General features: G+C 45.7%; 1 protein-coding gene across 2 annotated transcripts in view; it reads right to left on the bottom strand.

The window, feature by feature from the left end:
* The window catches only part of LOC110491218 (zinc finger MIZ domain-containing protein 1), a 369,712-nt gene that overhangs the window by 6,344 nt on the left and 346,986 nt on the right, over positions 1–16,382 (bottom strand). The window lies entirely within an intron of this gene.

Raw genomic sequence — 16,382 nt, 5'->3', positions numbered from 1 at the left:
ACACCGACCAGCAATACCCACACCCACCGGCAATACCCACACCCACCCGCAATACCCACACCCACCGGCAATACCCACACCCACCCACAATACCCACACCGACCAGCAATACCCACACCGACCAGCAATACCCACACCCACCCGCAATACCCACACCCACCCACAATACCCACACCCACCGGCAATACCCACACCGACCAGCAATACCCACAGCCACCCGCAATACCCACACCCACCGGCAATACCCACACCCACCGGCAATACCCACACCCCCCGGCAATACCCACACCCACCGGCAATACCCACACCCACCCGCAATACCCACACCCACCCACAATCCCCACACCGACCAGCAATACCCACAGCCACCAGCAATACCCACACCCACCCGCAATACCCACACCCACCGGCAATACCCACAGCCACCCGCAATACCCACACCCACCCGCAATACCCACACCCACCCACAATACCCACACCGACCAGCAATACCCACACCCACCCACAATACCCACACCGACCAGCAATACCCACACCCACCCGCAATACCCACACCCACCCACAATACCCACACCGACCAGCAATACCCACAGCCACCCGCAATACCCACACCCACCAGCAATACCCACACCGACCAGCAATACCCACACCCACCCGCAATACCCACACCCACCCACAATACCCACACCGACCAGCAATACCCACAGCCACCCGCAATACCCACACCCACCAGCAATACCCACACCCACCAGCAATACCCACACCCACCAGTAATACCCACACCGACCCACAATACCCACACCCATCCGCAATACGATAAGATTTCTGTTCTGGCCCTCTCTTCTCCTAACATCAGACTACTGTTCTGGCCCTCCCTTCTCATAACATCAGACTACTGTTCTGGCCCTCTCTTCTCCTAACATTAGACTACTGTTCTGGCCCTCTCTTCTCCTAACATTAGACTACTGTTCTGGCCCTCTCTTCTCATAACATTAGACTACTGTTCTGGCCCTCTCTTCTCATAACATTAGACTACTGTTCTGGCCCTCTCTTCTCCTAACATTAGACTACTGTTCTGGCCCTCTCTTCTATAACAGACTACTGTTCTGGCCCTCTCTTCTATAACATTAGACTACTGTTCTGGCCCTCTCTTCTATAACATTAGACTACTGTTCTGGCCCTCCCTTCTCCTAACATCAGACTACTGTTCTGGTCCTCTCTTCTATAACATTAGACTACTGTTCTGGTCCTCTCTTCTATAACATTAGACTACTGTTCTGGTCCTCTCTTCTCCTAACATTAGACTACTGTTCTGGCCCTCTCTTCTCCTAACATTAGACTACTGTTCTGGCCCTCTCTTCTATAACAGACTACTGTTCTGGCCCTCTCTTCTCCTAACATTAGACTACTGTTCTGGCCCTCTCTTCTATAACATCAGACTACTGTTCTGGTCCTCCCTTCTCCTAACATTAGACTACTGTTCTGGCCCTCTCTTCTCCTAACATTAGACTACTGTTCTGGCCCTCCCTTCTCATAACATTAGACTACTGTTCTGGCCCTCTCTTCTATAACATCAGACTACTGTTCTGGTCCTCCCTTCTCATAACATTAGACTACTGTTCTGGCCCTCTCTTCTATAACAGACTACTGTTCTGGCCCTCTCTTCTCCTAACATTAGACTACTGTTCTGGCCCTCTCTTCTATAACAGACTACTGTTCTGGCCCTCCCTTCTCCTAACATTAGACTACTGTTCTGGCCCTCTCTTCTCCTAACATTAGACTACTGTTCTGGCCCTCTCTTCTATAACAGACTACTGTTCTGGCCCTCCCTTCTCCTAACATCAGACTACTGTTCTGGCCCTCCCTTCTCCTAACATTAGACTTCTGTTCTGGCCCTCTCTTCTCCTGACATTAGACTACTGTTCTGGCCCTCTCTTCTCCTAACATTAGACTACTGTTCTGGCCCTCCCTTCTCCTAACATTAGACTACTGTTCTGGCCCTCCCTTCTCCTAACATTAGACTACTGTTCTGGTCCTCTCTTCTCCTAACATTAGACTACTGTTCTGGTCCTCTCTTCTATAACATTAGACTACTGTTCTGGCCCTCCCTTCTATAACATTAGACTACTGTTCTGGCCCTCTCTTCTCCTAACATTAGACTACTGTTCTGGCCCTCTCTTCTATAACATTAGACTACTGTTCTGGCCCTCTCTTCTATAACATTAGACTACTGTTCTGGCCCTCTCTTCTATAACATTAGACTACTGTTCTGGTCCTCTCTTCTATAACATTAGACTACTGTTCTGGCCCTCTCTTCTATAACATTAGACTACTGTTCTGGCCCTCTCTTCTATAACATTAGACTACTGTTCTGGCCCTCTCTTCTCCTAACATTAGACTACTGTTCTGGTCCTCTCTTCTCCTAACATTAGACTACTGTTCTGGCCCTCTCTTCTATAACATTAGACTACTGTTCTGGCCCTCTCTTCTATAACATTAGACTACTGTTCTGGTCCTCTCTTCTATAACATTAGACTACTGTTCTGGCCCTCTCTTCTATAACATTAGACTACTGTTCTGGCCCTCTCTTCTATAACATTAGACTACTGTTCTGGCCCTCTCTTCTCATAACATTAGACTACTGTTCTGGTCCTCTCTTCTCCTAACATTAGACTACTGTTCTGGTCCTCTCTTCTATAACATTAGACTACTGTTCTGGCCCTCTCTTCTCCTAACATTAGACTACTGTTCTGGCCCTCCCTTCTCCTAACATTAGACTAATGTTCTAGCCCTCTCTTCTCATAACATCAGACTACTGTTCTGGTCCTCTCTTCTATAACATTAGACTACTGCTCTGGCCCTCTCTTCTCCTAACATTAGACTACTGTTCTGGCCCTCTCTTCTCCTAACATTAGACTACTGTTCTGGCCCTCCCTTCTCCTAACATTAGACTACTGTTCTGGCCCTCCCTTCTCCTAACATTAGACTACTGTTCTGGCCCTCTCTTCTCCTAACATTAGACTACTGTTCTGGCCCTCTCTTCTCCTAACATTAGACTAATGTTCTAGCCCTCTCTTCTCCTAACATTAGACTACTGTTCTGGTCCTCTCTTCTCCTAACATTAGACTACTGTTCTGGTCCTCTCTTCTATAACATTAGACTACTGTTCTGGTCCTCTCTTCTATAACATCAGACTACTGTTCTGGTCCTCCCTTCTCATAACATTAGACTACTGTTCTGGTCCTCTCTTCTATAACATTAGACTACTGTTCTGGTCCTCTCTTCTATAACATCAGACTACTGTTCTGGTCCTCTCTTCTATAACATCAGACTACTGTTCTGGCCCTCCCTTCTCCTAACATTAGACTACTGTTCTGGCCCTCTCTTCTATAACATTAGACTACTGTTCTGGCCCTCCCTTCTCCTAACATTAGACTACTGTTCTGGCCCTCTCTTCTATAACATTAGACTACTGTTCTGGCCCTCCCTTCTCCTAACATTAGACTACTGTTCTGGCCCTCTCTTCTCCTAACATTAGACTACTGTTCTGGCCCTCTCTTCTATAACATTAGACTACTGTTCTGGCCCTCCCTTCTCCTAACATTAGACTACTGTTCTGGCCCTCCCTTCTCCTAACATTAGACTACTGTTCTGGCCCTCCCTTCTCCTAACATTAGACTACTGTTCTGGCCCTCTCTTCTATAACATTAGACTACTGTTCTGGCCCTCTCTTCTATAACATTAGACTACTGTTCTGGCCCTCCCTTCTCCTAACATTAGACTACTGTTCTGGTCCTCCCTTCTCCTAACATTAGACTACTGTTCTGGCCCTCCCTTCTCCTAACATTAGACTACTGTTCTGGTCCTCCCTTCTCCTAACATTAGACTACTGTTCTGGCCCTCTCTTCTCCTAACATCAGACTACTGTTCTGGCCCTCTCTTCTCCTAACATTAGACTACTGTTCTGGCCCTCCCTTCTCCTAACATTAGACTACTGTTCTGGCCCTCCCTTCTCCTAACATTAGACTACTGTTCTGGCCCTCCCTTCTCCTAACATTAGACTACTGTTCTGGCCCTCTCTTCTATAACATTAGACTACTGTTCTGGCCCTCCCTTCTCCTAACATTAGACTACTGTTCTGGTCCTCCCTTCTCCTAACATTAGACTACTGTTCTGGCCCTCTCTTCTATAACATTAGACTACTGTTCTGGTCCTCTCTTCTATAACATTAGACTAATGTTCTAGCCCTCTCTTCTCCTAACATTAGACTACTGTTCTGGCCCTCTCTTCTCCTAACATCAGACTACTGTTCTGGCCCTCTCTTCTCCTAACATTAGACTACTGTTCTGGCCCTCCCTTCTCCTAACATTAGACTACTGTTCTGGCCCTCCCTTCTCCTAACATTAGACTACTGTTCTGGCCCTCCCTTCTCCTAACATTAGACTACTGTTCTGGCCCTCTCTTCTATAACATTAGACTACTGTTCTGGCCCTCTCTTCTATAACATTAGACTACTGTTCTGGCCCTCCCTTCTCCTAACATTAGACTACTGTTCTGGTCCTCCCTTCTCCTAACATTAGACTACTGTTCTGGCCCTCCCTTCTCCTAACATTAGACTACTGTTCTGGTCCTCCCTTCTCCTAACATTAGACTACTGTTCTGGCCCTCTCTTCTCCTAACATCAGACTACTGTTCTGGCCCTCTCTTCTCCTAACATTAGACTACTGTTCTGGCCCTCCCTTCTCCTAACATTAGACTACTGTTCTGGCCCTCCCTTCTCCTAACATTAGACTACTGTTCTGGCCCTCCCTTCTCCTAACATTAGACTACTGTTCTGGCCCTCTCTTCTATAACATTAGACTACTGTTCTGGCCCTCCCTTCTCCTAACATTAGACTACTGTTCTGGTCCTCCCTTCTCCTAACATTAGACTACTGTTCTGGCCCTCTCTTCTATAACATTAGACTACTGTTCTGGTCCTCTCTTCTATAACATTAGACTACTGTTCTGGCCCTCTCTTCTCCTAACATTAGACTACTGTTCTGGCCCTCCCTTCTCCTAACATTAGACTACTGTTCTGGTCCTCTCTTCTCCTAACATTAGACTACTGTTCTGGCCCTCTCTTCTATAACATTAGACTACTGTTCTGGCCCTCCCTTCTCCTAACATTAGACTAATGTTCTAGCCCTCTCTTCTCCTAACATTAGACTACTGTTCTGGCCCTCTCTTCTCCTAACATCAGACTACTGTTCTGGCCCTCTCTTCTCCTAACATTAGACTACTGTTCTGGCCCTCCCTTCTCCTAACATTAGACTACTGTTCTGGCCCTCCCTTCTCCTAACATTAGACTACTGTTCTGGCCCTCCCTTCTCCTAACATTAGACTACTGTTCTGGCCCTCTCTTCTATAACATTAGACTACTGTTCTGGCCCTCTCTTCTATAACATTAGACTACTGTTCTGGCCCTCCCTTCTCCTAACATTAGACTACTGTTCTGGTCCTCCCTTCTCCTAACATTAGACTACTGTTCTGGCCCTCCCTTCTCCTAACATTAGACTACTGTTCTGGTCCTCCCTTCTCCTAACATTAGACTACTGTTCTGGCCCTCTCTTCTCCTAACATCAGACTACTGTTCTGGCCCTCTCTTCTCCTAACATTAGACTACTGTTCTGGCCCTCCCTTCTCCTAACATTAGACTACTGTTCTGGCCCTCCCTTCTCCTAACATTAGACTACTGTTCTGGCCCTCCCTTCTCCTAACATTAGACTACTGTTCTGGCCCTCTCTTCTATAACATTAGACTACTGTTCTGGCCCTCCCTTCTCCTAACATTAGACTACTGTTCTGGTCCTCCCTTCTCCTAACATTAGACTACTGTTCTGGCCCTCTCTTCTATAACATTAGACTACTGTTCTGGTCCTCTCTTCTATAACATTAGACTACTGTTCTGGCCCTCTCTTCTCCTAACATTAGACTACTGTTCTGGCCCTCCCTTCTCCTAACATTAGACTACTGTTCTGGTCCTCTCTTCTCCTAACATTAGACTACTGTTCTGGCCCTCCCTTCTCCTAACATTAGACTACTGTTCTGGCCCTCTCTTCTCCTAACATTAGACTACTGTTCTGGTCCTCTCTTCTCCTAACATCAGACTACTGTTCTGGCCCTCTCTTCTCATAACATTAGACTACTGTTCTGGTCCTCTCTTCTCATAACATTAGACTACTGTTCTGGTCCTCTCTTCTCCTAACATCAGACTACTGTTCTGGCCCTCTCTTCTATAACATTAGACTACTGTTCTGGCCCTCTCTTCTCCTAACATTAGACTACTGTTCTGGCCCTCTCTTCTCCTAACATCAGACTACTGTTCTGGCCCTCTCTTCTATAACATCAGACTACTGTTCTGGCCCTCTCTTCTCCTAACATTAGACTACTGTTCTGGCCCTCCCTTCTCCTAACATCAGACTACTGTTCTGGCCCTCTCTTCTATAACAGACTACTGTTCTGGCCCTCTCTTCTCCTAACATCAGACTACTGTTCTGGCCCTCTCTTCTCCTAACATCAGACTACTGTTCTAGCCCTCTCTTCTCCTAACATTAGACTACTGTTCTGGTCCTCTCTTCTCCTAACATTAGACTACTGTTCTGGTCCTCTCTTCTATAACATTAGACTACTGTTCTGGTCCTCTCTTCTATAACATTAGACTACTGTTCTGGTCCTCTCTTCTATAACATTAGACTACTGTTCTGGTCCTCTCTTCTATAACATTAGACTACTGTTCTGGTCCTCTCTTCTCCTAACATTAGACTACTGTTCTGGCCCTCTCTTCTCCTAACATTAGACTACTGTTCTGGTCCTCTCTTCTCCTAACATTAGACTACTGTTCTGGCCCTCCCTTCTCCTAACATTAGACTACTGTTCTGGCCCTCTCTTCTCATAACATCAGACTACTGTTCTGGCCCTCCCTTCTCCTAACATTAGACTACTGTTCTGGCCCTCTCTTCTATAACAGACTACTGTTCTGGCCCTCTCTTCTCCTAACATCAGACTACTGTTCTGGCCCTCTCTTCTCCTAACATTAGACTACTGTTCTGGCCCTCTCTTCTCCTAACATTAGACTACTGTTCTGGCCCTCTCTTCTCCTAACATTAGACTACTGTTCTGGCCCTCCCTTCTCCTAACATTAGACTACTGTTCTGGCCCTCCCTTCTCCTAACATTAGACTACTGTTCTGGCCCTCTCTTCTGTAACAGACTACTGTTCTGGCCCTCTCTTCTCCTAACATTAGACTACTGTTCTGGCCCTCTCTTCTCCTAACATTAGACTACTGTTCTGGTCCTCTCTTCTATAACATTAGACTACTGTTCTGGCCCTCTCTTCTCCTAACATCAGACTACTGTTCTGGCCCTCTCTTCTCCTAACATTAGACTACTGTTCTGGCCCTCTCTTCTCCTAACATTAGACTACTGTTCTGGCCCTCCCTTCTCCTAACATTAGACTACTGTTCTGGTCCTCTCTTCTATAACAGACTACTGTTCTGGCCCTCCCTTCTCCTAACATCAGACTACTGTTCTGGTCCTCTCTTCTCCTAACATCAGACTACTGTTCTGGCCCTCTCTTCTCCTAACATTAGACTACTGTTCTGGTCCTCTCTTCTCCTAACATTAGACTACTGTTCTGGCCCTCCCTTCTCCTAACATTAGACTACTGTTCTGGTCCTCTCTTCTATAACATTAGACTACTGTTCTGGTCCTCTCTTCTCCTAACATTAGACTACTGTTCTGGCCCTCTCTTCTATAACATTAGACTACTGTTCTGGCCCTCTCTTCTCCTAACATTAGACTACTGTTCTGGCCCTCCCTTCTCCTAACATTAGACTACTGTTCTGGCCCTCTCTTCTCCTAACATCAGACTACTGTTCTGGCCCTCTCTTCTCCTAACATTAGACTACTGTTCTGGCCCTCTCTTCTCCTAACATTAGACTACTGTTCTGGCCCTCTCTTCTCCTAACATTAGACTACTGTTCTGGCCCTCTCTTCTATAACAGACTACTGTTCTGGCCCTCTCTTCTCCTAACATTAGACTACTGTTCTGGCCCTCTCTTCTATAACAGACTACTGTTCTGGCCCTCTCTTCTCCTAACATTAGACTACTGTTCTGGCCCTCTCTTCTATAACATTAGACTACTGTTCTGGCCCTCTCTTCTATAACATTAGACTACTGTTCTGGCCCTCTCTTCTATAACATTAGACTACTGTTCTGGTCCTCTCTTCTATAACATCAGACTACTGTTCTGGCCCTCTCTTCTCCTAACATCAGACTACTGTTCTGGTCCTCTCTTCTCCTAACATTAGACTACTGTTCTGGTCCTCTCTTCTATAACATTAGACTACTGTTCTGGTCCTCTCTTCTATAACATCAGACCACTGTTCTGGCCCTCTCTTCTATAACATCAGACTACTGTTCTGGCCCTCCCTTCTCCTAACATTAGACTACTGTTCTGGCCCTCTCTTCTCCTAACATTAGACTACTGTTCTGGCCCTCTCTTCTATAACAGACTACTGTTCTGGCCCTCTCTTCTCCTAACATTAGACTACTGTTCTGGCCCTCCCTTCTCCTAACATTAGACTACTGTTCTGGCCCTCTCTTCTCCTAACATTAGACTACTGTTCTGGCCCTCCCTTCTCCTAACATTAGACTACTGTTCTGGCCCTCTCTTCTATAACAGACTACTGTTCTGGTCCTCTCTTCTATAACATTAGACTACTGTTCTGGCCCTCCCTTCTCCTAACATCAGACTACTGTTCTGGTCCTCTCTTCTCCTAACATTAGACTACTGTTCTGGCCCTCTCTTCTATATCAGACTACTGTTCTGGCCCTCCCTTCTCCTAACATTAGACTACTGTTCTGGCCCTCTCTTCTCCTAACATTAGACTACTGTTCTGGCCCTCTCTTCTCCTAACATCAGACTACTGTTCTGGCCCTCTCTTCTCCTAACATTAGACTACTGTTCTGGCCCTCTCTTCTCCTAACATTAGACTACTGTTCTGGCCCTCTCTTCTCCTAACATCAGACTACTGTTCTGGCCCTCTCTTCTCCTAACATTAGACTACTGTTCTGGCCCTCTCTTCTCATAACATCAGACTACTGTTCTGGCCCTCTCTTCTCCTAACATTAGACTACTGTTCTGGCCCTCTCTTCTCCTAACATTAGACTACTGTTCTGGCCCTCCCTTCTCCTAACATTAGACTACTGTTCTGGCCCTCCCTTCTCATAACATTAGACTACTGTTCTGGCCCTCTCTTCTATAACATTAGACTACTGTTCTGGCCCTCCCTTCTCCTAACATTAGACTAATGTTCTAGCCCTCTCTTCTCCTAACATTAGACTACTGTTCTGGCCCTCTCTTCTCCTAACATTAGACTACTGTTCTGGTCCTCTCTTCTCCTAACATTAGACTACTGTTCTGGCCCTCTCTTCTCCTAACATTAGACTACTGTTCTGGCCCTCTCTTCTCCTAACATCAGACTACTGTTCTGGCCCTCTCTTCTCCTAACATTAGACTACTGTTCTGGCCCTCTCTTCTCCTAACATTAGACTACTGTTCTGGTCCTCTCTTCTCCTAACATTAGACTACTGTTCTGGCCCTCTCTTCTATAACATTAGACTACTGTTCTGGCCCTCTCTTCTATAACATTAGACTACTGTTCTGGTCCTCTCTTCTCCTAACATTAGACTACTGTTCTGGTCCTCTCTTCTATAACATTAGACTACTGTTCTGGTCCTCTCTTCTCCTAACATCAGACTACTGTTCTGGCCCTCTCTTCTCCTAACATTAGACTACTGTTCTGGTCCTCTCTTCTATAACATCAGACTACTGTTCTGGCCCTCCCTTCTCATAACATTAGACTACTGTTCTGGTCCTCTCTTCTCCTAACATCAGACTACTGTTCTGGCCCTCTCTTCTCCTAACATCAGACTACTGTTCTGGCCCTCCCTTCTCATAACATTAGACTACTGTTCTGGCCCTCCCTTCTCATAACATCAGACTACTGTTCTGGCCCTCTCTTCTCCTAACATCAGACTACTGTTCTGGCCCTCTCTTCTCCTAACATTAGACTACTGTTCTGGTCCTCTCTTCTCCTAACATTAGACTACTGTTCTGGCCCTCTCTTCTCCTAACATTAGACTACTGTTCTGGTCCTCTCTTCTCCTAACATTAGACTACTGTTCTGGCCCTCTCTTCTCCTAACATTAGACTACTGTTCTGGCCCTCTCTTCTCCTAACATTAGGCTACTGTTCTGGTCCTCTCTTCTATAACATCAGACTACTGTTCTGGCCCTCCCTTCTCCTAACATCAGACTACTGTTCTGGCCCTCCCTTCTCCTAACATTAGACTACTGTTCTGGCCCTCTCTTCTCCTAACATTAGACTACTGTTCTGGTCCTCTCTTCTATAACATTAGACTACTGTTCTGGTCCTCTCTTCTATAACATCAGACTACTGTTCTGGCCCTCTCTTCTCCTAACATCAGACTACTGTTCTGGCCCTCCCTTCTCCTAACATTAGACTACTGTTCTGGCCCTCTCTTCTATAACATTAGACTACTGCTCTGGCCCTCTCTTCTCCTAACATTAGACTACTGTTCTGGTCCTCTCTTCTATAACATTAGACTACTGTTCTGGCCCTCTCTTCTATAACATTAGACTACTGCTCTGGCCCTCTCTTCTCCTAACATTAGACTACTGTTCTGGTCCTCTCTTCTATAACATTAGACTACTGTTCTGGCCCTCTCTTCTATAACATTAGACTACTGCTCTGGCCCTCTCTTCTCCTAACATTAGACTACTGTTCTGGTCCTCTCTTCTATAACATCAGACTACTGTTCTGGCCCTCTCTTCTCCTAACATCAGACTACTGTTCTGGCCCTCCCTTCTCCTAACATTAGACTACTGTTCTGGCCCTCTCTTCTATAACATTAGACTACTGCTCTGGCCCTCTCTTCTCCTAACATTAGACTACTGTTCTGGTCCTCTCTTCTCCTAACATCAGACTACTGTTCTGGCCCTCCCTTCTCCTAACATTAGACTACTGTTCTGGCCCTCTCTTCTATAACATTAGACTACTGCTCTGGCCCTCTCTTCTCCTAACATTAGACTACTGTTCTGGCCCTCTCTTCTCCTAACATTAGACTACTGTTCTGGTCCTCTCTTCTCCTAACATCAGACTACTGTTCTGGTCCTCTCTTCTATAACATCAGACTACTGTTCTGGCCCTCCCTTCTCCTAACATCAGACTACTGTTCTGGCCCTCCCTTCTCCTAACATTAGACTACTGTTCTGGCCCTCTCTTCTCCTAACATTAGACTACTGTTCTGGCCCTCTCTTCTCCTAACATTAGACTACTGTTCTGGTCCTCTCTTCTATAACAGACTACTGTTCTGGCCCTCTCTTCTCCTAACATTAGACTACTGTTCTGGCCCTCTCTTCTCCTAACATTAGACTACTGTTCTGGTCCTCTCTTCTATAACATTAGACTACTGTTCTGGCCCTCTCTTCTATAACATTAGACTACTGTTCTGGCCCTCTCTTCTATAACATTAGACTACTGTTCTAGCCCTCTCTTCTCCTAACATTAGACTACTGTTCTGGCCCTCTCTTCTCCTAACATCAGACTACTGTTCTGGCCCTCTCTTCTCCTAACATCAGACTACTGTTCTGGCCCTCTCTTCTCCTAACATTAGACTACTGTTCTAGCCCTCTCTTCTCCTAACATTAGACTACTGTTCTAGCCCTCTCTTCTCCTAACATTAGACTACTGTTCTGGCCCTCCCTTCTCCTAACATCAGACTACTGTTCTGGCCCTCTCTTCTGTAACAGACTACTGTTCTGGCCCTCTCTTCTCCTAACATTAGACTACTGTTCTGGCCCTCCCTTCTCCTAACATTAGACTACTGTTCTGGCCCTCCCTTCTCCTAACATCAGACTACTGTTCTGGCCCTCTCTTCTATAACATTAGACTACTGTTCTGGCCCTCCCTTCTCCTAACATTAGACTACTGTTCTGGCCCTCTCTTCTCCTAACATCAGACTACTGTTCTGGCCCTCTCTTCTCCTAACATTAGACTACTGTTCTGGTCCTCTCTTCTCCTAACATTAGACTACTGTTCTGGCCCTCTCTTCTCCTAACATTAGACTACTGTTCTGGTCCTCTCTTCTATAACATCAGACTACTGTTCTGGTCCTCTCTTCTCGTAACATTAGACTACTGTTCTGGTCCTCTCTTCTATAACATCAGACTACTGTTCTGGCCCTCTCTTCTCCTAACATTAGACTACTGTTCTGGCCCTCTCTTCTATAACATTAGACTACTGTTCTGGTCCTCTCTTCTATAACATCAGACTACTGTTCTGGCCCTCTCTTCTATAACATCAGACTACTGTTCTGGCCCTCTCTTCTATAACATCAGACTACTGTTCTGGTCCTCTCTTCTATAACATCAGACTACTGTTCTGGCCCTCTCTTCTATAACATCAGACTACTGTTCTGGTCCTCTCTTCTCCTAACATCAGACTACTGTTCTGGCCCTCTCTTCTCCTAACATTAGACTACTGTTCTGGCCCTCTCTTCTCCTAACATCAGACTACTGTTCTGGCCCTCTCTTCTCCTAACATCAGACTACTGTTCTGGCCCTCTCTTCTCCTAACATTAGACTACTGTTCTGGCCCTCTCTTCTCCTAACATCAGACTACTGTTCTGGCCCTCTCTTCTCCTAACATTAGACTACTGTTCTGGCCCTCTCTTCTATAACATTAGACTACTGTTCTGGTCCTCTCTTCTATAACAGACTACTGTTCTGGCCCTCCCTTCTATAACAGACTACTGTTCTGGCCCTCTCTTCTCCTAACATCAGACTACTGTTCTGGCCCTCTCTTCTCCTAACATTAGACTACTGTTCTGGCCCTCTCTTCTCCTAACATCAGACTACTGTTCTGGCCCTCTCTTCTCCTAACATTAGACTACTGTTCTGGCCCTCTCTTCTCCTAACATCAGACTACTGTTCTGGCCCTCTCTTCTATAACATTAGACTACTGTTCTGGCCCTCTCTTCTATAACATCAGACTACTGTTCTGGCCCTCTCTTCTCCTAACATTAGACTACTGTTCTGGCCCTCCCTTCTCCTAACATTAGACTACTGTTCTGGCCCTCTCTTCTCCTAACATTAGACTACTGTTCTGGCCCTCTCTTCTGCTAACATTAGACTACTGTTCTGGCCCTCCCTTCTCCTAACATCAGACTACTGTTCTGGCCCTCTCTTCTCCTAACATCAGACTACTGTTCTGGCCCTCTCTTCTATAACATTAGACTACTGTTCTGGCCCTCCCTTCTCCTAACATTAGACTACTGTTCTGGCCCTCTCTTCTATAACATTAGACTACTGTTCTGGCCCTCTCTTCTCCTAACATTAGACTACTGTTCTGGCCCTCTCTTCTCCTAACATTAGACTACTGTTCTGGTCCTCTCTTCTATAACATCAGACTACTGTTCTGGCCCTCTCTTCTATAACATTAGACTACTGTTCTGGCCCTCTCTTCTATAACATTAGACTACTGTTCTGGCCCTCTCTTCTCCTAACATTAGACTACTGTTCTGGCCCTCTCTTCTATAACATTAGACTACTGTTCTGGTCCTCTCTTCTCCTAACATTAGACTACTGTTCTGGCCCTCTCTTCTATAACATTAGACTACTGTTCTGGCCCTCTCTTCTCCTAACATTAGACTACTGTTCTGGCCCTCTCTTCTCCTAACATTAGACTACTGTTCTGGCCCTCTCTTCTCCTAACATTAGACTACTGTTCTGGCCCTCTCTTCTCCTAACATTAGACTACTGTTCTGGCCCTCTCTTCTCCTAACATTAGACTACTGTTCTGGCCCTCTCTTCTCCTAACATTAGACTACTGTTCTGGCCCTCTCTTCTCCTAACATTAGACTACTGTTCTGGCCCTCTCTTCTCCTAACATTAGACTACTGTTCTGGCCCTCTCTTCTCCTAACATTAGACTACTGTTCTGGCCCTCTCTTCTATAACATTAGACTACTGTTCTGGCCCTCCCTTCTCCTAACATTAGACTACTGTTCTGGCCCTCTCTTCTATAACATTAGACTACTGTTCTGGTCCTCTCTTCTATAACATTAGACTACTGTTCTGGTCCTCTCTTCTATAACATTAGACTACTGTTCTGGTCCTCTCTTCTCCTAACATTAGACTACTGTTCTGGCCCTCCCTTCTCCTAACATTAGACTACTGTTCTGGTCCTCTCTTCTCCTAACATTAGACTACTGTTCTGGCCCTCTCTTCTCCTAACATTAGACTACTGTTCTGGCCCTCTCTTCTCCTAACATTAGACTACTGTTCTGGCCCTCTCTTCTCCTAACATTAGACTACTGTTCTGGCCCTCTCTTCTCCTAACATTAGACTACTGTTCTGGCCCTCTCTTCTCCTAACATTAGACTACTGTTCTGGCCCTCTCTTCTCCTAACATTAGACTACTGTTCTGGCCCTCTCTTCTCCTAACATTAGACTACTGTTCTGGCCCTCTCTTCTCCTAACATTAGACTACTGTTCTGGCCCTCTCTTCTCCTAACATTAGACTACTGTTCTGGCCCTCTCTTCTCCTAACATTAGACTACTGTTCTGGCCCTCTCTTCTCCTAACATTAGACTACTGTTCTGGCCCTCTCTTCTATAACATTAGACTACTGTTCTGGCCCTCCCTTCTCCTAACATTAGACTACTGTTCTGGCCCTCTCTTCTATAACATTAGACTACTGTTCTGGTCCTCTCTTCTATAACATTAGACTACTGTTCTGGTCCTCTCTTCTATAACATTAGACTACTGTTCTGGTCCTCTCTTCTCCTAACATTAGACTACTGTTCTGGCCCTCTCTTCTCCTAACATTAGACTACTGTTCTGGTCCTCTCTTCTCCTAACATTAGACTACTGTTCTGGTCCTCTCTTCTATAACATCAGACTACTGTTCTGGTCCTCTCTTCTATAACATTAGACTACTGTTCTGGTCCTCTCTTCTCCTAACATTAGACTACTGTTCTGGCCCTCTCTTCTATAACATTAGACTACTGTTCTGGCCCTCCCTTCTCCTAACATTAGACTACTGTTCTGGCCCTCTCTTCTCCTAACATCAGACTACTGTTCTGGCCCTCTCTTCTCCTAACATTAGACTACTGTTCTGGCCCTCTCTTCTCCTAACATTAGACTACTGTTCTGGTCCTCTCTTCTCCTAACATTAGACTACTGTTCTGGTCCTCTCTTCTCCTAACATCAGACTACTGTTCTGGTCCTCTCTTCTCCTAACATCAGACTACTGTTCTGGCCCTCTCTTCTCCTAACATTAGACTACTGTTCTGGCCCTCTCTTCTCCTAAGATCAGACTACTGTTCTGGTCCTCTCTTCTCCTAACATTAGACTACTGTTCTGGCCCTCTCTTCTCCTAACATTAGACTACTGTTCTGGTCCTCTCTTCTATAACATTAGACTACTGTTCTGGCCCTCTCTTCTCCTAACATTAGACTACTGTTCTGGTCCTCTCTTCTCCTAACATTAGACTACTGTTCTGGTCCTCTCTTCTATAACATCAGACTACTGTTCTGGTCCTCTCTTCTATAACATCAGACTACTGTTCTGGCCCTCCCTTCTCCTAACATCAGACTACTGTTCTGGCCCTCCCTTCTCCTAACATTAGACTACTGTTCTGGCCCTCCCTTCTCCTAACATTAGACTACTGTTCTGGCCCTCCCTTCTCCTAACATTAGACTACTGTTCTGGTCCTCTCTTCTCCTAACATTAGACTACTGTTCTGGCCCTCTCTTCTCCTAACATTAGACTACTGTTCTGGTCCTCTCTTCTCCTAACATTAGACTACTGTTCTGGTCCTCTCTTCTATAACATCAGACTACTGTTCTGGTCCTCTCTTCTATAACATCAGACTACTGTTCTGGCCCTCCCTTCTCCTAACATTAGACTACTGTTCTGGCCCTCCCTTCTCCTAACATTAGACTACTGTTCTGGTCCTCTCTTCTCCTAACATTAGACTACTGTTCTGGCCCTCCCTTCTCCTAACATTAGACTACTGTTCTGGCCCTCCCTTCTCCTAACATCAGACTACTGTTCTGGTCCTCTCTTCTATAACATCAGACTACTGTTCTGGTCCTCTCTTCTATAACATCAGACTACTGTTCTGGCCCTCCCTTCTCCTAACATCAGACTACTGTTCTGGCCCTCCCTTCTCCTAACATCAGACTACTGTTCTGGCCCTCCCTTCTCCTAACATCAGACTACTGTTCTGGCCCTAGCTTCTCCTAACATTAAAC

Source organism: Oncorhynchus mykiss, chromosome 16 (assembly GCF_057628025.1).
Source record: "Oncorhynchus mykiss isolate SJ-2025 chromosome 16, ASM5762802v1, whole genome shotgun sequence".
Taxonomy (NCBI): domain Eukaryota; kingdom Metazoa; phylum Chordata; class Actinopteri; order Salmoniformes; family Salmonidae; genus Oncorhynchus; species Oncorhynchus mykiss.
The sequence above is the reverse complement of the archived record's forward strand: the minus strand, read 5'-3'. Positions and strand labels throughout refer to the sequence as shown.